The sequence below is a fragment of the Lynx rufus genome, unplaced genomic scaffold (genome assembly GCF_022079265.1).
Source record: "Lynx rufus isolate CCGP_SWC_20201006 ecotype Redwood Valley unplaced genomic scaffold, mLynRuf1.p SCAF_30, whole genome shotgun sequence".
In the NCBI taxonomy this organism is placed as follows: domain Eukaryota; kingdom Metazoa; phylum Chordata; class Mammalia; order Carnivora; family Felidae; genus Lynx; species Lynx rufus.
This window is the reverse complement of record NW_025814846.1, coordinates 2,392,789-2,417,104: the sequence shown is the minus strand read 5'-3', so window position 1 is coordinate 2,417,104 and position 24,316 is coordinate 2,392,789. Positions and strand designations below refer to the sequence as shown.

The 24,316-nt window shown below is 36.0% G+C and overlaps 1 protein-coding gene and 1 non-coding gene across 6 annotated transcripts in view; one reads left to right on the top strand and one right to left on the bottom strand.

Moving 5' to 3' along the window:
* Positions 1-24,316, top strand: part of EDA (ectodysplasin A) — a 404,383-nt gene that overhangs the window by 325,284 nt on the left and 54,783 nt on the right. The gene's annotated exons all lie outside the window — the stretch shown is intronic.
* On the bottom strand, positions 10,415-10,476 carry LOC124521622 (U7 small nuclear RNA). The gene has a single exon (XR_006964573.1). It is a non-coding gene; the product is annotated as a U7 small nuclear RNA (small nuclear RNA).

Here is a 24,316-nt window from a genome sequence, read left to right as displayed (position 1 = left end):
ATTTCTTCCTATCTTTCAGTTTGCAGAAATGGAGTGAGATTATAGTCATATTGATATATCTGTGCTTTAACATATAACCAATATACCTGGTCTCTGTATTAATTGATTAGATTTTGCCTACTATAAAAATATTCTTTTACACTTAACTATGATGTTAGCTGTTTGGCTCTAATAACACATGTTTTTTCTGAATAACTTAGTTACAGAATACCTCAGCAAAAGAATTTGAGCTGATGACCACATGAGATCAAATTTCTGCCAGAACAAAACACTTACACATTTAAATCAAAAACCTTAGATGACCTCTAGGATTCTTTCAGCCATGAATTATGTTCATTTTAGGCAGATTTGAAATTATTTAATAAAACTATTTAACATATCTAGTTCATTTATTATGGACTAAATAAGCCACGTGCTGTGATATAGACCTCAGGCTCAATTCTAAAATTAACTTTCATCTATTGTATTCCTACTAGGTTCTGGGCATTGTGCTAGGCATTCTAATCCTCGCATTATCCCTGCACATTAAATGAAGGTTATTCTCATTTTACATACAAACATAACATCAACCTCAGAAATGTGATGTAATTTGAGCAGAGGGTATAAGTGGTTAAAAAAAAAAAGAACAAAAATAAAGTGTTCGTTGTCTTAGTTTGCCCCTCTTGGCAGGTGTTCATTTTGCCTTTTGATGCTTCCAGACCTAATCTTAACCCTAAAGTATTCATGTTGACCTGCTCTTGCCTGAGTCTTGGACACACTGGGTTTGTTTTTTGTTGTTTTTTTTTTTAGAGATTTTTTGGATAGAAACTTTTTCTAGCCATAAGCATTCCACTGGGGTTGCAGGGCACCAACTTGCTTTAGTGTCTCTAGGTGGAAAAAGCTAAAAGTGGCTTTTTTTGTATGTTTTCATTTAAATTCCAGTTTGTTAACTTACAGTGTGATATTAGTTTCAGGTGTACAATATAGTGATTCAACACTTCCATACGTCAGAAGAAAGTGAATTTTTGAATGAAAGTTTAGAATCTTAGTAAAGCCGCAAAACCTAGACCCACCCCCAAACTACTGTCTTGGTGATGCTCATCTCTCTTTATCACTAGATCCTTTTAGGTTGGTGGGATAGGACCTTGGTATGCAGTATCATTAATACACCATTAAAACTCAACATTTAGGTTCAATTTCCCCATTTATACACCAAAAATCAATCTTGTACTGTGGAAACCAACCTGGACTATAAAATATAAGAGAATTGATCAAGAAATATTTATGTTGCATGGCAGAAATTTTTTTAATGTTTTTTCCTTTTTTTGAGCATCTTGGGCTTCTATTCTGAAGAAGCCCATTCTTTTTAGGGGTGGGCTAACTAATTATAAATATCAGAAAAAATGAGCATATCAATCTTTTTCTTTTCCAAATGAATGATGGGCTCTTTGTCCCATAAGCTGTAACATGCATAAGTACAGAGACTGGATTTAAGGTATGGGAGAAGTAGGAAATAGTCATTAATTACATGGTCAAGTGGGAGAAATATCACATGAATACAGACATAATTGTCAGAGGCTAGTCATCTTCTTTAGAAGCTTTTTTGGAGTTGTTGAGCACAAAATATGGGCCCTTACTTTATGTACTTTATGTCATTGAATTCTCATAATAATCTTATAAAGTCAACATTATTGTTCTCATTTTACAGATGAGCAAACTGGCTCAAACATTAAGTAATTTACCCGAAGCCACACAACTGGTTAGTGGCATATTCAATAATCAATCCAAGGTATTTTTGATTCAAAAGTTCTTTGAAGTACACTGCTTCCTAGTGACTTAGCATGGTCAAACACTTGCTTTTTCCTTGTGATATTCAGTGCTATAATCAGTCTGGTACTAGTAATGCAGCAACACCTGAAGCATACTGATTTGAGGGGTAAAGGAGAGTTTAAGGACCAGAAAATAGCATGTAAGACAGGGTTGTAAAGTAAAGATATCGGCCTTTTCTGAAATGTTGAATTTGAAATTATATACTTTATACCAAGAATCCCAACAAGTAAAACTTACTATTACTTTGAGTTGAGAATGTGTGTATGGGGAAATTTTCCTGTTATTGCTTTTGAGGCTTAAAGCAGCTGCTATTACAACCCTCCAGAATAACCTACTTTCACCAGTCTTACCTTTACTTAACAGTAACTGTGAATGTCAAATCTTGTTTTATACAGAAGGAGCCAAAGTTTCCCTGCCACTTACATCTTTCCCCCAAGAAACAAAACCTTTAGAAACCCACAAAGGAGCATTGTATAGAAAGAGAACTTGGGCCACACCAAGAGTGATCACTTAACATTCCACAAATTTCCACTGAAATTAGGAAAGGTATTTTACAGTGCTTTTCATAAACCTAGTAAATCTCCATCTCTTCAAGTTTTCCTAGACATTCTTTCACTATGGTTTATTCCTTAAATCATTACTACCGTTCAGAAATCCCCTTAGATGTCAAAAAAATCAATTTTTGAGGGTGTTGTATGCTTTGCTGATTTTTTTTCTTAAAAAGAAAATAGAAGGACTTATGTTTCTTCCAAGATCAAGCAATTTCCTTCTAGCTCCTCCCTCTTGCACTAAAATCCCCTGGATATAACACGACAAACAAAACTCTGAAAAGTGGAAAGAACAAGCAGACTGCCTCAGAACTTGACAAACAATACAGTGGTACACTCCCTGGATTTCCTCTTTGCCTCCTATATATCCCAGACAGGTCACTACAGAAGCCTCCAATCCATAAGTGCCAACAGACACAGACAAAAACATCTCTAAGAAAAGCCTGATACCCATATCTAAAAGAAAGGAGGAAAGGGTTGCCTAACAATGGAAAACCTTTTGGCAATACCTGTTCTATTCTAGCCAAACAACAACAGAAAAAAAAATCATGCCCTCCCCACTGTCCCCCGGTTTCAATGGAGCCTAGTAGGAAGTAATCTTTCACTCCACTCCTTCCACACAAATAAGCAGGCATCATGCTCCTATTCCCACTGCTGAGGTGGTGTTGGCAGAACTGGACAGGCAGTCTTTCTAATCCCCTATTCAGCAGAAGCAATGGTACTCCTCTTCTCCTTCCAGAGTATTGTCAGCCCAGTCCACTGGCAAGCTAAGCTGCCTCACTCACACCCAGAAGCAAAAAGAGTTAACAACTTGGTGCAAAGTAAAGCTAGTCACCACTGGACTTCATCACCATCTCCATGTCACTGAGGCCCGATGAGGAGGCTGAGCTTCCACCACCTCCACATCAAAAAGACTGAACAAAGGGATGCATATCAAGGCTAGTAACATTTCACTTTTCCCCCAACCCTGGTGTCAGGGATGCCCAGTGGGAATCTGCACTTGCACATCCATCTGGCAGCAATGAGACTGAAAAGGGCAATACAAAGCAGAGCTAGTCAGCACCCCTATCCCCATCCCACCCCCATTTCAATGGGGCCCAATGGAGAGCTGAACCTTTACCCCCAGTCAGCATCCAGTCTTAAATTAACAAGGTGGTAAAAGGTAGAGCTAGTTGGTACTTTTCTTTCCTTTTCCCTGGTGTCAGTCAGCAGGGCTCACAGGGAGCTGAGTTTATACTTCCATTCAAAGATAACAAAAGCCAGAAAAAAAGATAACAGAAGCTTTACAGATCAGTGCCCCACTTTCACTGGGATAGTGCCAGCAGAGCCAGAGGGGTAGCTGAACTTCCACTCCCCATTTGCAACTAGGAAGTAAGAGTCAGTGCCCCATTTTTGTCAGGGTCACATCAGTGAGATGCAGCAGGAACATATACACATACTCAACCCTTACATTATACCTCACCACAAGGACTCCCTCCTTTAAAAATGTAATCTTAAGTCTAGTAAGACAGTGTCCAAAAACCTCCAGTTTAAAGAAATATATAACTCGTGAGTGAGAACGGACACCAACACTCAGTTGAATCAGATTTTATCTGACAAGGATTATAAAGCATCAATAATAAAAATGATCCAACAAGTAATTACAAATTTTTTGGAAACAACATACAAAATCTCAGCAAAGAAATAGAAATTATTTTTTAAAAGAAGCAAATCAAAATTATAGGACAAAAAATACAATAACTTAAACTCAGTGAATGGGCTCAATAGTAGAATGGGCTCAATAACAGAAGATAGAATCAGTGAACTTTAGGTCAGAGCAGTAGAATTTACTCAGCCTGAACAACAAAGAGACACTAGACTGGAAAAAATGAACAAAGCCTCAGAGAATCTGGGACAACAACAAAAGATCCAGTATTCATATCATCAGTGTCCAAAAGGAAAGAAGAGAAAAAGAAGTACTTGAAGAAATAATGGCTGACTTAAAAAGGATAGAAATTCTGACATGCTAAAACATGGATAAATCTTAAGGATATTATACTAAGTGAAATAAGCCAGTCACAAAAAGACAAATACTATATGATTCCACTTATATGAGGTACCCAGAGTAGTCAAATACATAGAAAGAATAAGATGATTACTGCTAGGGGTGGGAGGTAGAGGGGAATGAAGCATTGTTTCATGGACGTAGAGTTTTAGTTTTGCAAGGTTAAAAGAGCTTTGGAGACTGAGTGTACAACAATGTGGAGATAATTAACACTACTGAACTTACACTTAAAAATAGTTAAGATGGTAAATTTTATGTGTATTTTAATCACAATTAAATTTTAAAGATATTTTAAATGTAAGAAACTCTGAAAACCTCAAATTTGGCAAAATACATATTCAAGGCGATAAGTGAAACCCAAATATAATAAACCCAAACAAATCCATGCTAAGACACATCATAATTAAACTTATGAAAACTAAAGATATTTTTAAAATTTTGAGATCAGCCAGGAAAAAATGATGCATTACTTCTAAGGGAACACCAGTTAGACTAACAACACATTTCGTATTTAAAAGCAGAGACACCAGAAGGAAATGGTACATTTTTCAAATGCTGAAAGAAAACTGTCAACCACAGATCTACATCAAGAAAAACCCCTTTGGGAATTAAGGGGAAATAAAGGAATTTTTTAAATGTTTATTTATTTTTGAGAAAGAGAGAGAGCATGAGCAGAGGAGGGCAGAAAGACAGAGAGACACACACAGAATCCAAAGCAGGCTCTAGGCTCTGAGTTGTCAGCACAGAGCCCGATGCAGGGCTCAAACTCACAAACCACAAGATCATGATCTGAGCCGGAGTTGGGCACTCAACCAACTGAGCCACAGGTGCACCTAAAGGAATTTTTAGAGGAATAAGAGTATCTTTTTTTGCTAGCAAAACTACACTTAAACATTGGCTCAAAGAAGTTCTATAAACAGAAATGATAACAGAATAAGGCTCAGAACTTCAGAAAAGAAAGAAATACACCTTAGTGGTGAAAATAGGGGTAAATACAATAGACTATGCTAGTTGTCATGAGTTTCTTAAATCATTTCTGATGGTTGAAGCAAAAATTATAACACCATCTGATGTGGCCCAATGTATGTAAAGGAAATGCTTAAGGCAGTTAAGACATATATATTGAAAAAGTGGTGAGGATTCTCAACATCATTAGCCATTAGGGAAATGTAACTCAGAACCATAGTGAGATAGAACTTCGTACCCACTAGGGTGGCTATAATAAAAAAGATAATATAACAAGAGTTGGCAAGGACATGGAGAAATTGGAACTATCATAAACTGCTGGTGGGAATGTAAAATGATGCAACTAACTCTTTTGGAAAAAACAGTCTGGCAGTTCCTCAAAATGCCAAATATATGATCCATTACCATATGACCCAATACACATTCCCAAGTATAATCGAATAATTGAAACAGATATTCAAATTCTTGTACATAAATGTTCATAGCACCATTATTTATAATAGCCGAAAACTGGAAACAGCCCAAATATCCATCAACTGGTGGATGGATAAATAAAATGTGGTATATTCATACAATGGAACACTATTTGGCAATAATGTTGATGTGTGGTATGACATGGATGAATCTTGAAAACATTATGCTAAGTGAAAGAAGCCAGTAACATATTCTATGATTCCATTTATATGAAATGCCCAGAATAGCCAAATCCATAGAGACAGAAAGTAAATCCTTGGGGTGGAGGGAGATGGACAGAAATGAAGAGTGACTGCTGAGGGGTATGTGGTTTCTTTTGGGGATGATGAAAATGTTCTAAAATGAATTGTGGTGAGGTTTCCACATCTCTAAAAACCATTGAATTGTACATGTTAATGGATGAATGGTATGTGTGAATTGCATCTCCTTAGAGCTCTTAACAAAAGAAATAAAATGCAGAGTATAGATGGACCTAAATGAGAGGAAGGCTCCTGTGCTGTATTTGAAGTACTAAATCATCAATAGCAGTAGACTGTAATAAGTTATGTATGTATCATAATACCTAGAGCAACCACTAAGAAAACTATACTGAGTGGAATACTCAAAAACATTATAAATAAAGATGCAATCCTTAGAAGATTTTCAAATGGCCCACAAGAAGGTAGGAAAGAGAAAAAAGGAATTAAACAAAGGAAACAAACAGGAAACAAAATATAAAATGGCAGATGTAAGTGCTAACAGATCAATAATTACATTAAATGTAAATGATCTAAATATACCAATTAAAAGACAGAGATTAGTAGAATGGGTGATAAAATATTACCCAACTACATGTTGTCTACAAAAAATTCATTTTGAATACAACCAAATGCGTACATTGAAAGTAAAAATGGAAAAAGATATATCATGCAAAAATTAATGGAAAAAAGCAGGAGCTGTTATATGAATATAAGATAAAATGTAATTCCAAGCAAAGAAAATGACTAGAGAAAAAAAGGGATAATATAATAAAATGATCAATCCATCAGGATAATGCAACATCCTAAATGTGTACACACCAAACAGCAAAGCCTCAAAATACATGAAACAAAACAGAAATAGGTAAATCCACAAATATAATTCGGACTTCAACAACTTGAAACAATTGATAGAACTACTGGACGGAAAACTAACAAAGATAGAGAAGAACTGAACAACACAATGAACCCACGAAATCTAATTAATATATATAGAACACTACTCCCAACAACACCAAACTAAACATTTCTTTTAAGCACCATGGAACATTTATCAAGGTAAAACGTATCCTGGGCTGTATAACAAACCTCATCAAATGTGAGAATTGTAATAATAGAGTATGTTCTCTGATCATCATGGGATTAATAAGAAACACAACAGGAAAATCTCTAATCACTTAGAAATTAAATAACAAGCCTCAGAATAATCCATGGGTCTAAGAGGAAGTGTCAAATCAAGTTACAACATATATAGAGCTCACATGTAATTAAAATCTCCCTAAAAAGGAATCTCCAAGCCCAGATGGTTTCACTGAATAACTCTACCAAATATTTTAAGAACTAGAACCAATTTTACACAATCTGTTCCAGAAAGTAGAAGGTGAGGGAACACTTCCCTATTATTTTATGAGAGCACTATACCCTGATACCAAAATCAGACAAAACAGCACTAAAAAGGAAAACTAGGGGCCAATATCTCTCATCAAATTAAATGTAAAAATCCTCAACAAAATACTAGCAAATCAAATGCCAAAATATATAAAACAATTATATATCATGACTAAGTGGGATTTATTCCAGGCTTTATGCAAGAAATTAATAATTTCAGCCTCACATATCAATAGGCTAGAGGAGGAAAATTATATGATCATATCAATTAATGCTGAAAAAGCTCTTGACAGAATCCAACACCCATTCATGATTCAAACCCTCAACAAACTAGGAATAGAGAGGAACTTCCTCATACACTATGTATATATATATACATATATATATACATATATACACTATGTATACATAGTGTATACATATATACATATACACTATATATATATATATATATATATACACACACACACTACAGCCAAGATCATACTTTACAGTAAAAAACTGAATGTTTTCTTCCTAAGATTGAAACAACGCAGGAGTATATGTTGTCATCATTCTTACTGAACATAGTACTGGAAGTGCTTTGCATACTGATCAGAAAGAAGAAATGCTATTTAGACCATTTACATTTGAGCTAATTACTGATAGATTAGGGCTTTAATCTGCCAATTTTTTTCCATTTTCTTTATTCTCTGTTTTGTTTGTTTTCTTTTCCTGCTTTCCTGTGAGTTACTTGAACTGTTTGCAGAATTTCGTTTTAGTAGTGTTTTTGAATGTATCTCTTTGTGTTGCTTAGTGGTCGCTCTTGGTATTACATTGTGTATACATAACTTACCAGTTTACTGGTATTGACATTTTACCACTTCGAGTAAACTGTAGAAAACTTACCTGTCTTTAAGTCCCTTTACTCTCCCCTTCCTCCATTTATGATATAATTGTCTTAAATATTACTCCACATATATTGTGAAACACATAAGAAAGACAGTGTTATAACTTGATTTAATTGTCACACGCAACTCAGAAAGTCAAGAGAAGAAAGTCTATTGTATTTACCTTATTTTTGCTCTTCTTTTGTTCTTTCTTCCTGATAGTCCAAGATTCCTTCCTTTTTTCATTTCCTTTCTCTTTCAGAACTTCCTGTAGCCATTATTTTAGGTTAGGTCTGCTGGTCACAAATTTTGTTAGTTTGCCTTCATCTGAGATGTCTTGATTTCCCTTTAATTCCTGAATAATATTTTCACTGGGTATAGGATTCAGTGTTTGAAAGTTCTTTTCTTTCAGCACTTGAAAAATGTGCCACTTCCTTCTGTTCTTCCTGGCTTCTTACAAGAAACTCACTGCCATTTGAGTTGTTTTTTCTCTAAAAGGTAAAGTTTCACTTTTCTCTAGCTAAGAAGGTTTTCTTTTTGTCTTTGGTTTTAGAAGTTTAACTTCATGTGACTGTTATTGATCCCATGAGCTAAGCTTTTCATTTCAGTTATTTTTCAATTCTAATATTTCCATTTGGTTCCTCTTTATATCTTCCATTTCTTTGCCAAGACTTTCTATTTCTATGTGAGGCTTTAATTTTTCTTTTACCTATTTCAAGAGTGTTCATAATTACTCATTGAAGCATTCTTGTGATAGCTACTTTAAAAATCTTAGTCATAGAATCCTGTCATCTCTATTATCTCACTGTAGGTTCTTATGGATTATCTTTTTTCATTCAGTTTGAGATATTCTTGGCTCTTGGTATGACAAATGGTTTTTTTATCAAACCCTCAACATTTTACATTTTGTTTTAAGGCTCTGGATCTTATTTAAACCTTCTGCTTTAAATGGATTTTTGTGACACTGCTCTGTCAGGTGGTAGAGGGGTTGTCCACCTCATTGTTTCCAGGTAGAGATTGAAATGCAGGTTCCACACTTGGTCTTCTTTGACATCTGAGGGAGAAGAGATTCCTCATTATTGTTGGGTAAGGGTGGGAGTTCCAACTTACCATATGTGTCAGTCTCTTCTGACATTGCAAGTGGGGTAGTCTAGTTACTTACTCATGGGGATGAACGTCCCAGCTCCTTATTTCACTTTCTCTGACCCCACATGAGCAGGGGATGGGGGCACCTTGTTATAACTTCATGAGAGTGGAATTTTAGGGTTCCCATTCATCCTTTGCTGGAATAGTTGGGATGGAGCCACAGGTGTTTTTCTTCAGTGTTGCTGGAATAGAAAAGTTATTGTCTAAAAGCTTTCTCTCATGCCAGATCATTCCTTATCTGGGCCTTTAGGTCAAAGAGGATTTTGTTAAGGTCTTTCTTTTTCTGCTCCTGTTGGTATTTCAGGGCTGCTGGCATGTTCAGTTCCACGTCTGGGGTATATGAATCACAAAGAAAACCTGGAAAATTTATCATTCTGTCATTCCTTGGGTTCCAAGTTTTCTAAACAGTTTGTCTGTCTTCTTCTCTCCACCTTTCCAAGTCTTATGTTTATTTTATTATATATTAATGTGCAGGATCTTTTGTTTTATGTAGCGAGAGGAATAAGGAAAAGTATGCCTACTTCAGGAAACTTATCCATTTAATGGCTACAAGATCTATAGTGATCCCCTGTTTTATTCCTTATATTAGTGATTTTTGTCCATTCTACTTTTGACTTTTGTCAGTCTTGTTAGAGGTTTATCAATGTTATTGATTTTTTCCCCAAAGAACCAGATTTTTATTTCATTGATTTTCTTTTTGTCTTCCTGTTTTAAATTTCATTTATTTCTTTTCTTATCTGTATTAACTTCTTCCTCCTGATTATTTTGGTTATATTTTGCTTTGTGTTTTTGGTTTCCTGAAATAGAAATTTCAATTATTTCTTTGAGACCTTTCCCCTTTTCTAAATGTAAGCCTCTAGTGCTATAAATTTCCCTGTCAGCACTGCTTTAGTTGCATCCATAAATTTTTTTTCTTTTCTTTTTTTTTGGGGAGGGGGTCTTCCGGTAAAAACCAGAAAACCTGCTAGACAAATTCTAAAAGAGCTGTAATACTACATCCATAAATTTTGATATGTTGTATTTTTATTTTCATTAAGTTCTGTGTATTTTTTGTTTCCTTTGAGACTTCTCTGATTCACAGGTTGTTTGAAGTGTGCTTTTGAAATTTTCAATTGTTTGTAGATTTTCCTTATTTTCTATGTGTTACTTATTTCTAGTCTGATTCCTTTTTACTCTGAGAACACATTCTGCATTCTTTTGATGTTTCTAAATTTGTTGAAGTTTGTTTTTTGACCCAAAATACAATTAACCCTCATGGTGAATGTTTCATAGATGCTTGGAAAAAAAGTATATTCTGCTATTATTGAGGGAGTGTTATATAAACGTATATACTATCACTACAAACGTGATTGTAGTGTTCAGTGTTCTTTATGTTTGCTGAATTTTCTGTCTATTAGCTCTATCAATTGCCCTGAATGGGGTGTTAAAGCCCCTAACTCTGATTTTGGATTTGTCTGTCTTTTTGATTCAATTTTGATTTAGTGTATTTTGAAGCTCTGCTGTTTGGTGCATACACATTTAGGATTGCTATGTCTTCTTAGTGTATCCATCATTTTGTCATTTTGTGATGTCACTGTCTGTCTCTGGTAGTTTTCTTTGCTCTAAAATCTTCTGTGTCTCATAATACTGATCTTCATATTTTTGTTATTTTTAAAAATTTATTTGTTTAAATTCAAGTTACTTAACATACAGTGTAGTATTGGTTTCAGAAGTAGAGCCCAGTGATTCATCACTTATATATAATGCCCAGTGCTCATCCTAACAAGTGCCCTCCTTAATGCCCATCACTCATTTAGCCCATATCCCCACCCACCTCCCCTCTAGCAACACTCAGTTTGCTCTATTTAAGAGTCTCTTATGGTTTGTCTGCCTCTTTGTTTTTCTTATTTTTCTTTCCTTTCCCCTATGTTCATCTGTTTTGTTTCTTAAATTCTACATACGAGTAAAATCATGATATTTGTCTTTCTCTGTTTGACTTATTTTGCTTAGCATAATACATTGTTGCAATTGGCACGATTTCATTCTTTTTGATTGCCAAGTAATATTCCATTGTATATATCTATTCCATATCTTCTTTATCCATCAATTGATGGACATTTGGACTCCATAATCTGGCTATTGTTGATAGTGCTGCTATAAACATTAAGGTGCACGTGCCCCTTCGAATCAACATTTTTGTATCATTTGGATAAATACCTAGTAATGCAATTGCTGTGTCATAGGGTAGTTCTATTTTTAACGTTTTGAGGAACCTCCATACTGTATTCCAGAGTGGCTGCACCAGTTTGCATTCCCACCAATAGTGCAAAAGTGTTCCCCATTCTCCACATCCTCAGCAACATCTGTTGTTTCCTGAGTTATTCATTTTAGCCATTCTGATAGATGTGAGCTGGTGTATCTCATTGTGGTTCTGATTTGTATTTCTCTGATGGTGAATGATGTTGAGCATCATTTCGTGTGTCTGTTAGCCATCTGGATGTCTTCTTTGGAAAAGTGTGTATTCATGTCTTCTGCCTATTTCTTCACTGGATTATGGTTTTGGGTATTGAGTTTGATAAGTTCTTTATAGATTTTGGATATTAACCCTTTATCCGATACATCATTTGCAAGTATCTTCTCCCATTCTGTAGGCTGCCTTTTAGTTTTGTTGATTGTCTTCCTTCACTGTGCAGAAGCTTTCTATCTTGATGAAGTCACAATAAGTTCATGTTTGCTTTTGTTTCTCTTGCCTCCAAAAACATGTCTAGTAAGAAGTTGCTGCAGTCGAGGTCAAAGAGGTTGCTGCCAGTTTTCTCCTGTACGATTTTGATGGTTTCCTGTCTTGCATTTAGGTCTTTCATCCATTTTTAATTTATTCTTGTGTATGGTGTAAGAAAGTAGTCCAGTTTCATTGTTTTGAATGTTGCTGTCTGGTTTTCCCAGCACCATTTTTTGAAAAGACTGTCTTTTTTCCCTTGGATGTCTTTTCCTGCTTTGTCAAAGATTCATTGGCCATACATTTTTGGGAGCATTTCTGGTTCTCTATTCTGTTCCATTCTTCTGTGTGTCTGTTTTTGTGCCAGTACCATAGTGTCTTGATGAGTGCAGCTTTGTAATACAGCTTGAAGTCCGGAATTGTGATGCCTCCAGCTTTGGCTTGCTTTTCAGTATTACTTTGGCTATAGGGGTCTTTTCTCATTCCATACAAATTGTAGAGTTGTAAAACATTCAATTCAATTCAGTTCAGCTCAGTTTAATTCAATGTTCATGCACTGGAAGAACAAGTATTGTTAAAATGTCTATACTACCCAAAGCAATCTACACATTCAATCCCTATCAAAATAACACCAGCATCCTTCACAGAGCTAGAACAATCCTAAAATTTGCATGGTCTTCATTTTTTGGCTAATGTTAGTATGATATATCTTTTTTCATCCTTTTGTTTTTAACCTGTATCACTGTGTTTACAGTGAGATTTTGTTAACAGCATATAGTTGGATCATATTTTTAAAATATACTCTCTCAATCTCTGTGTTTTAATTAACGTATTTAGAGTATATTTAAAGTAACTATTGATATTTAGGGCTTAAGCATGTTATTTATTTATTTATTTACCTTTTCTCTCTTTTTCCTTGCCTTCCTATGGGTTTCTTGCACATTTTTAAGGATTCTATCTTGTTTTATCATTACAGTTTTTAGTATATTACTTAGTATAATTTTCTTACTGGTTGCTCTAGATATTTGTGTGGGTTTTTTAAAAATTTTTTTTTTTTTTTTTTTTTTTTTTAATTTTTTTTTTTCAACGTTTATTTATTTTTGGGACAGAGAGAGACAGAGCATGAACGGGGGAGGGGCAGAGAGAGAGGGAGACACAGAATCGGAAACAGGCTCCAGGCTCTGAGCCCTCAGCCCAGAGCCTGACGCGGGGCTCGAACTCACGGACCGCGAGATCGTGACCTGGCTGAAGTCGGACGCTTAACCGACTGCGCCACCCAGGCGCCCCTTAAAAATTTTTTTAATGTTTATTTATTTTTGAGAGATACAGAGACAGAGTGCGAGTGGGGGAGGGGCAGAGAGAGAGGGAGACACAGAATCTGAAACAGGCTCTAGTCTCTGAGCTGTCAACATGAGCCCAACACAGGGCTCAAACTCAAGAACCGTGAGATCATGACCTGAGCTGAAGTCAGACGCCTAACCAACTGAGCCACCCAGGCACCCCATAGATATTTGTGTGTTTGTGCGTGTGTGTATGTAACATCACAGTCTATGCATGCCAACAATTTACCATTTTGAAGTATTGAAATCTTACTATATTGAGTAACATTTAAATCTTTCCTACTTTTTAAATATAATTGTGTCAAGTATTTCCTCTACATAACATTGAGCACCATGACAAACACTGTTAACAATTTTTACTTCAACCATCAAATATGATTTAGGAAAAACATGAGAATTAGGATAGTTTATTATCTTTACCTTTATTTTTACCATTTTCTTTGTTCTTTTCCTTCTGAACTCTGAGCCTTTTGTTATCCTTTCCTTTTTGTTTAGAGAGCATTCTTTAGCCATTTTAAAGGGCATATCTGCTAGCAAGAAATTCTCCTAGTTTACCTTTGAAAATTTCTTTAATTCCTCTTCATTCCTGAATGGTAGTTTTGCTGGATATAGAACTTGTTTTTGACAGTTTTTTCTTTTAGCATATGAATTATTGTGCCACATCCTTCTAACCTCCACGCTTTCAGATAAGAAATCCTCTGGCATTCAAATTGATGTTTTGTGTTTGTTTTTTTTTAATAGGTAATACACTGTTTCTCTCTAATTGCTTTCAAGATAATTTCTCTGTCTTTAGTTTTCAGAGTTTAATTAAGATGTTGATTGGTGTGGGTGTCTTTTGGTTTACCTTGTTTGATGTTCATTCAGCTCATTGAATCATAGGTTTATGTCTTTTGCCAAAATGAGGTGCTGTCAGCCATTAATTATTTGAATATGTTTCTCTTCTACTCTTTCTCCTCTCCATCTGGGCCTCCCATGTTAGCTATCTTGTTTTTGTTCCACAGGTCCCTGAGGCTGTCTTCACTCGTATCAGTGCATTGTTTATCAGTTGTTCAGACTGAATAAATTCTATTCATCTGTCAAGTTGGTAGTTTCTGTCTTCTTTTATCTCCACTCTACTATTGAGCCAAGACAGTTTTTTATTTTAGTTATTTTGATTTTTAGTTCCAGAATTTCCATTTTGTTTTTTCACAACTTGTATTTCTTTTCTGAGATTTTCTATTTTTGTCATTTGTTTCAAGGGAATTTGTAATTAATTGTTGAAGCAATTTTATGGTGGCTGCTTTAAAACCTGTGTCAGATGGTTATGACAATCTTACCCATCTCAGATTGTATCAATTGATTTTCTTTTCTCATTCACATTTTGATTATTTTATTGTATCATTGGGTATTAAGATATTCTTCATTCTGTTTAAATCTTCTATTTTAGCAAGCAGCAAGCCTAGTTAGGTGTAGTGTTATTCTGGCCTATTTTTATAAGCCATATTCCAGTGACAATTTAGTTTTCTGAGTCTTTACGATGCTACTCTGGTCTGTTTCATACTCTGGCTCTACTTGTACTCCAGCTTGATCTCTGCTGGTGCCACCTATGGGGGCAGAAGGTGCTTCCATGGGCCACCCGGTGTCATGAGGTAGAAGTTCAGGAATGCAAGAACTACGAGACTGAGAACATTTTCCCTTGCCTATTCTCTGGCCATCCAATGCTGGTGGGATCTCCACTTCATCTTTACTGGTGCCTACAGAGGAAGAAATCACCTAACGGGTTGCCTTCTGGAAGATAATACAGGTTCTATTCTGGTCTTTGCCACTCAGTGGAGGTAGAGGAACCTTGGACCCTGGTTCATCTTCTGCCCACTCACTGCAGGACTAAGAGACACTTTGAATAGGAATGGGTTTCATATATTAAAGGCACCTAATGTAATGCTAATGTTATATCAGCCCTTGTTTGATTTTATCATATTAGCGCCACTGGATGTTGGTATCTTATTGACCTATCATTTTCCCCTTTTTTGAACCCAATGTCCTTTTCTTTCTGAAACTTAGGAAGAAAGTTGTAATAAGTGAAAAAAATGAGAGATTTGGCATCAAATAACTTGAGTTTGAACCTTGACTTTGCCTTTGGCTGAGAGATCCTAAGCAAGTGGTATTCTCTTCCTTGAACTTCAGTTTTATTCCTGGTAAAATTGACATGCTACCACCCACCCACAGAGCTAATGTGAGAATTAAATTAAAATAATTGTAAATTTACTTTGTGAAATGATATACAAAGGGATGTGGCACTTTTTGTACTCATCTGTTGTTCTCTATAATTGCTTCTATTCTTGTCATATCTACTTGTATCATCACCACTACACTAGGTAACCTTAATGCACCAACCCCAATACCCTTATTTTAAGTTCTGATCCTTGAACTGGTGCCAGGCTGACAACATAAGAATCAGCTAAGGGCTTGCTTTTGAAATACAGATTCTCTGACTTGACCCCCATATTTTATTTAACAGATCTCAGATGAGGCCTAGAAATCTGTTTTTTTAAAATTCTCTCCAGACAGTTCTTTAAACACAGCCAGATATGGGACCCTCTTTGCCTGAAACACTTAGCACCATACCTTGTACCTGCAGACAGTTATAAAATGGTTGATAAATTAAAGATATTCTGGAAAAGAGCAATCCATATGACTAAAAGGATAGAAAGTTGGTTCTTGGGAAGATGGGAGAAAGGAGGTAGAGTATAGGAGACCAAAGAAGGGGAGACAATTTGTGGCTGTTTTCTATTTGCAAAGTGGGTTATTTTGAAGACTCTAACAGATTTTTCTCCTTTTGTGCAATAAACTGAACAGGCAATAAGCTTATGTGGTAATGAGCAATTTCCATTATATACCAGGAGGAATTTCTTGACACTTGGTGGGAATCAGGGTTAAAGCAGGTCACAGTAAGAGGTTACAAACCAGCCTTTCATGTTCCAAACTCCTGCCCCTCCTAGGTCAAAGGTGACCTACTCACATGATCTCTTAACATTCTCTTCCACTTCTGTAATTTCAGCTACATCATGGGTCCTTAGAAACAAAGCCTGGTCAATTAAACTAGCAATTACATCTTTTAAAATGCTGTGATTTTAAGTGTTTTGTTTGAAAAGTCTTAGTCAATAGGAGCATAAAACTATTAATAACACCAAAATATTTAGCTGTCTATTGAAATTTCTTCGCGGTATCAAATAAAATGGGAACAGATGCAACTAGACAGTACTTGGTTAGTAGGTAACAGATTTATTGGACTTGCTTATTTTAAAAATTAATGTTACAAACAACATATGTTAAAAATCCTATAAAACTGCTTTGGAAATCATCTTCCTGGAAAGCCAAAATCCCTGCTAATGTTCTGAATTTGCTTTTCAAAACCAAATGATGACATCGTATACATCTGCAGCAATGTTTAAAACAATGTTTCTTTGAAACAGAGTTTACTCTGCATGGGTGTGCATTCAGTAGCAACCCCAATGTTTCAAACACCTGGTCTCTTCCCTGAATATAATCCATCCAGGGGCGCCTGGGTGGCGGAGTCGGTTAAGCGTCCGACTTCAGCCAGGTCACGATCTCGCGGTCCGGGAGTTCGAGCCCCGCGTCAGGCTCTGGGGTGATGGCTCGGAGCCTGAAGCCTGTTTCTGATTCTGTGTCTCCCTCTCTCTCTGCCCCTCCCCCGTTCATGCTCTGTCTCTCTCTGTCCCAAAAATAAATAAAAACGTTGAAAAAAAATTAAAAAAAAAAAAGAATATAATCCATCCAATCCCTTGAGAGAAGACAGTTTCTCTATTTACAAATACAGGTGGTGTTGCTATGAGTTACAGTTTTCAGGAAGTTTTCATACATAGTTCATGATTTTAAAGCAAAACCAAGTCGTGAGAGTGAAATCAACAGATCTTTGGCCTATCCTGAAGGCCAGAGACTTAAGGAGAATCTCAACTGGCTTTTTATTTTTTCTGTCACATATGCAAGTCTCCTGTTGAATCTCTTTGGTCCACCGTTCCCTCTAATGAAGTCATGGTCTGTGCTCAGGGCAGTAATATCCTCAGAAGCATATGTCTCCCATAAAGCATGACCTCATTCCTTGGAATGGGAATAGCCAGCAGTAAACTGTTGGGGTAATGTGGGGGTAACGGATTTGTTTAAAAATAGTTTTCTTAAATAATTTGTTCAACTTTTTTTTTAATAAATTTCTGTTAAAAGGCAAATCTAGTTTGTTGCTTTTTTGTTGTTGTTAACCTCGCTTCTCAAATACAGAAGGGGCAACCACTAGGCCAGAAAGAACAGAATCCTCACAGAGCATAGTCACTTCCATCCAATTATGTTTTAAAGACAGAGTGACAGATTTGGGCACAACAGGATAAAACTTTGGATTTTCCAAATGCTAAATCTAGGCTCTATATCAGATGTCACTGAATCACAGCTTAGATTTCAACAAGCACTTTATAACAGACCTGGAACTCAGAGGATATAAACTCAAGTGCCCAAGGAAGCTTACTGACCCAGATGCTCTCAGCAAATTAGGCAAGTGGGAACATTGCTAGAGAAGGAAAAGATAGAGGAAAAGAGTGGACCAATTAGACAGATGCAGTTGAAGCAAATCCAAACTTGCTCAGGAAGATGGCTATTCCTGTTCCAGATGTAGGGCAGTTCCTGAGCACTAACTTCCCAAATTATTAGTAATAACCAAAATTTGTGACATCTCTGACATCCTATAGCCAGGCCTTTCAGTCGCAGCCCCTATGTCCTAGTGTGCTCCTCACTTTTGTTTGTGTCTATGCAGAAAGTGAGCACCCTAAGAATGAAAAGGTCCGAAGAGCTAATTTCCTAAAGAAAAAAAGGAAAGACCTTTCCACAAACACCATCACAAGGAAATATAAGGTACTTACCATCTGAGCTCAGCACCTGCAATTTGTAAGTTTAATCACTACATTCCCATAAGAGGTTTGTTTCAATTATAGTTGTGCATTTAATAAATGAAGACATGCCAATAATGCTATAAATATTAATTGTTGGTGATAAATACTGAAATTATATTTCTTTCTTCAACTCCCACATTAGTTGCCTTAGCTGGCAACTAGTTATCCTTCAAAGAGTAATTTAAGCTTCATCCCTACCATAAAGCAAACTTTCCGAGACTTCATTCCTTATGCTCCTTGAGGCCAACCATCCTCTTACCTTCTTCCATTCTTCATCTTCATCTTTTCCACATCTGATTCCTCTGGAAGCAATGACAATAGCACCTAAAATGAAAATACAAAGAAATCAGAGAAGAGACCAAGGGACTTTTTTATAAGATAGCATGGCTGGGAAAACTGTTTAAAAATCTGAGGTCGTGTATCAGTTGTCCCTCAAGAAAGTGCTGCAAACTAGGAATAGCGTAAATTTTTTAAATGAAGGCTATTATACACTTTTTTCTACCAGTAATAAAAAATACCCAATAATATCCTAGGAGAGAAAAGAGGTAAGCCCAAATCAAGATATTACAGAACAAATATTTCCCATGTTCCATTAACTGTTGCATAGCATAGAAAGAGAAGGAATGCTTACCAGTATTTTATGAAATTGGTATGATCTGATAACAAACCCTCCCAAAAACAGCATCAAAAAGGAAACTAAAGATGTCTTACATAAAAATCCTAAATAAACTTAACAAATCAAATCCTGCAATGTAGTTAATGTATATGTCATAACCAAGTAGGATTTATCCTAGGAATGCAAAGATGGTTCAATAATAGGAATTCTTAATATTACATGACATCAGCTCAAAGGATATAAGTTATATGGTCATCGCAGATACCACAAAGCCATTTGATAAAAATTTAACCTCCTTTACTGATAATTTTTAGCAAACTAGGAGTAAAAGGATATTATTTAATATAAGAATTTCTTAGTCTAATAAATAGCATAGCACTTAATGATAAGTATATCGGAGGCATCCCTGCCAAAACTAGTAATAAGACCAAGATGTTCATTATAATTGCTGATGTTCAACATTATTCTTGAAGTTGTAGCCAATGCAATGAGACACGAAACTGAAATAAAAGTCATAACTATTGGGGAATTATACAAACTATCATTATTAATAGATATGATTCTATAGCTAGTAAACCCAAGAAAAACCAATTGAAAGGTATGTTAAATAAGAAATACCATCAATGTGGCCAGGTCTTAAAATTTCTGTTCTGTGTAGTACAAATATAATACTAAACATCCTTTATTCAAACATTTATAAGTTGAATATTATTGAAAAACTAAAAAGAAAAACTTTCTGCAAGAAGTTAAATCCTTCAAAGCCATTTTAGAATTTTGCTGTGCCTTAGGACCATTATTCTGAACATCAATTCATATTATATTAAAAGGTTTAGTTTTTTGAGCTTTCTGTTTGCTTGGGTTTGGGTTGAGTGAAATTCATATGAAATTTTGCAAAGAAATAAACTTGTAATTTTTGAGTGCTTAGAGAATATCTTACATATGGTATTTATGTTATCTTTTATAACCCTAACAATTCTGTAAGATTAGAAATAATTTCTCCATTTTACAAATGAGGATGCACTCAAAGAAATGAAACAGTTTGCTCAATGTCATACAACACTTAGTAAGTGGCAGAGCTGGAACTTGAATGCAATTATGTAACCAGTAATTATGGATCCAATCTCCCTGCAAGGGAAAAGGTATTTCCTGGAACAAAGTTCTGCAGAGTACAATGTGTGGAAGATAGCATGAACAATGTGGGTGACAATACTGAAAATAGAAAAGGCAAGCTAACACTTACCATGTTGAAAGATAATCTCAGATGAAGCCAGGTAGGTATATCCATGTTGGGAAAAGATAAAATTGGATTGGCTTCTTCCTAAATCAAAGTATTGAGCAGCATTTCCATCCTAGGGAAGGAACTAATGTAAATGACCAGAGTACACACCAACTGAGCATTAGATGTCCCCAGTTTATTCCATCATTAGAAGAATAGAGTGTGACTCAGGTTGAGCCCTCTCATTAAAAGGGCACCACATACACAATAGCACAACAGCTAGCCATCTTTAACTATTCTGGGACCCAGCCTAGAGCCGTGTTGCATACATGTAGTTCTTAATTAACTGCTGTTTGTGGTCTGGCTGACCAACTGTTGTGGCTGCACTTCTCCCCAGTATAAGGGAACCAAGGGACCACCTACCCAACTTTAGCAAGGCTGGCAGAATTGCTTCTGGGAACAGCACATGGCACTAGCCTTCTGGGCCCATCAATGGGGTTGACCTGCCCACAGAAGGATAGTGTAGCTCTGAGGATTTATGTCATATCCCAAAAGAAGATTCTCTTTGACTCCTCTCCTCTGCTTGACAAAAAGGTTAAGATAATAAAATTGTCAGTGTAACCTTTAACATGTTTAATGAGTTAGCACATCCCACTACTAAAGAAATCTACTTAATTCATGTGCATAAAATAATTCATGTACATAAAGTAATTTCTTGCATTTTCTTAAAATTTCATACTTTCCAAATTTGATTTTGGTTCTATTATCTCATTGATCCCCAGAGCTGAATATTGAATACCTGTGATTTCAAGTCCAAGTTAAAAGGAAAATGAACATTAACAGAAATGAAGGAATTGGCACTTACAGATTGACCTAGAGCAGTGGTTCTCAATCTTGGCCACACATTAGAATCACCTGGGGAGTTTTAAAAATTCTTATGTTCATGCCTAGCTCCAGACCAATTGCATCAGAATCTCCAGGCATTAAGTTTTTGAAGTTACCTAGGTGGCTTCATTCTATAGCCAGATTTGAGAAGAATTAACTTAGAAGATGACTTCAATCTGAAGCATGTGAGTTTCAGGTAATAGGAATGCATTCATGTGGCAATGTCACAGTAGTAGTTGGAGACATGAGTTGTGATTTGGGGACTGTGATTCTCCACAAGAGTTGAACCCCTGGAAAGAAATATACTTGTGAGAGAGTTTATAAGTAGAGAAAAGGAAGGGCCTGAAGGCTAACCTTTGATATTCATAGTGTTAAGACTTTTTTAAAAAGCCGTATGTTTTCATACTAAAAATACCATGACTAATAGAAGGCTTTATAGAAGAAACTGGGCATGTGTCTAAAGGGATCAATAGGAGTGATTTATTTAGACACTAAGAAAACCTTTAATTAAAGTTCTGCAACAAAGGTTATTATGTTTTAGGTTGTGTCACCACACACCAGGGAATTACAGGAACCAGCCTATGAAGAGGGCTTGAATACAGTGAAAAAGGGTAGTGATCAATGCACATCTTGCTAGGTTGGGGAGCATCAACAGTAGAATTTCTATAATAGCTGTTTTTGGTTTCATTTAACATTTTTATATATGATCTAAGTGTGAGTTTGCAGTGAAATCTCTAAGCTCATAGATGACAACCCATTTAATCCACACACTCATTCAAAGCTCTGCCACTTACTATCTGTGTAACCTCTGACAAGTTGCTTAACCTCTCCTGTTTCCTCCACTGTAAAATAATGAAATTGGACATAAACGTCTCAGCTAGAAATTCTATAGTTTAGCATAAGTCAGCTCCTCATTCTGTGTCTACAATGGAAACACATAATCAAGTTCTTTAGTTGATTAGAACAATGTTAGAGAGTGGCAATTATGGGGTCAAGGACCAGAGAAAGCAATTGTTATACAGAACTACTCACTATACAGAGTTCATTGTAACCAGATTGGCAAAGCACTGTTTCTGCCAGCCATCTGCTGGATCATAAAAATAGCTTTGTTATACAGGACCATCCTTTATAATTGGATTTAACCTGTACCACAGATTTATTCAACAATAAATTTATAAATATCTTATATAGCATTTTAGAGCTGAGGTTCATAAAATTTTAAAGAAGTCACCTAGTCCATACCTATATTTGGCAGAAGGAAAGAGAAAAGCAGACAAGTGATTTGTCCAAGGTCCTCCAAGATCCATTTCCTATTTGTGTAGTAAAAGATCTAAGAAGTCATCATTGAAAAGATCTGTTTATTTTTTCTTAACCCTTTGTTTCCCAAACTCTTTTAGACTGAGGAATTCTTTTTCTAAGAACAACTGAAAATATTACAAAAGACCCTTGTGTTCCCTGGAGCATAGTGTGAAAAACACTGCACTAGACCACATAATCCATTCCATTCATCTTTTTAATCTGAAATTGTTGCTCTTAGGTCTGGCTTTTTCATCCTAACCACTAAAGTGACCAAAGACCAAGTGTTGCAAACTATTTCCTTAGTAAGAACACACACCTGTCACTTTGGAACATCTTTGGTAACGTGAAGAAATCTATGCCTCATGGAACTTTGAGAGACCATTAAGCTTCTGAAATGGCAGCAGCTAGTGGTACTGTTATAGTGTTGCCTGAAGCACAGTAAGATTTTTTATAATATTTTTGAGTCTTTCCCAAACTAGGCCAGAACTGAGCCAGAAAAGTGTCACCTCAGATCATAACTTTAAGTCATGCCTGTGGAGCCTGAAGTACCAGGCATGAGCCCCTACTGCAAGGGCTAGAGAGGAAATCCTTGGATGAAGGATGCAAACCTTCTCATATTGGAAATACTTTAGAGATTGGGATGGGATGAGGTAAGGTGGGAATCATTATGCACAGCCTACCTTTTCTTGCCTTCTGTCATGCTTAGAGCAGATGTTGGAAATGTAATCTGGGCTCTGAACATGAGCATACCATGTGGTTCTGATTCAAAATTCTCACTCCTCTTTGAAGCTAATGACTTCCATCTTCTTCAAATGTATTGAACATGCCACACGTATTTGTGCATTCTGTTTACAGTTCTAACGGTGTGAGACAGAACATGAGGTAAACTCTTAAGGGTACAAGATTTAAAAATACAGACTATGGTGAAGATTGTTTTGCCTTTATTTTAAATAAAAAAATCCAGTCCTATACCTCCCTATCTGCCAGCCATTGTACTTACTTTTCTCCTTATTGCTTCACTATGGTCCTAAAGAAATGTTGGCCATGTCCAGTTCTCTGGTATAGCTCTATATATAAAGAAAGGAAAGCATGAAAGCAGGGAGACTACTACCTGTATAACCAAGAACAACTGAAATTAAATAAACATTTATTATCTACTATAGGCACATCATTTTTACTTCTTTAGTCTGCAAAACAACTCTATAAATTGATAGAATTATGCTCATTTTTCAAATTGACAACTTTTCATGCTATTATTGGTATTTCTAGCACGACTATGATTTAATAAAAGGTGCAATGAACTTGAAGTCAGAAGAATCTTCATTCAGGGACACCTGGATGGCTCATTTGGTTGGGCGTCCAACTCCTGATTTCAGCTCAGGTCGTGATCTCATGGTTCATGAGATTGAGCCCCAGATTGGGCTCTGTGCTGAGTGGAGCCTGCTTGGGATTCTATCTCTCTCCATCTCTGCCACTCCCCGCTCACTCTCTCTCTCTAAACATAAATAAATAAACTTAAAATAAAAGAAGAATCTTCATTCGTATTCCAAGTTTACCACTTACTTTAGTCGTTCATGTATTCATTCAGCAAAAACTGCATTGAACACCTATTATAAAAGAAATGTGTTAGGTGCTGAAAATACAGAGATGAATAAAGAAAGCATAGCCTTTGCCCTCAAGGATTTAACAATCTAGTAAATGTAACAATCAATCAGAAAATTACAGTGTGATAAGTGCAGCAGTTTATTATGGGAACACAGGAAAATTGTTGCCTGAGCTATCTTAAAGGCTAAGTAGGCATTTGAAAGAAAGATGCACAGGAGAACACTTCAGGCAGAGGGAATTGAATG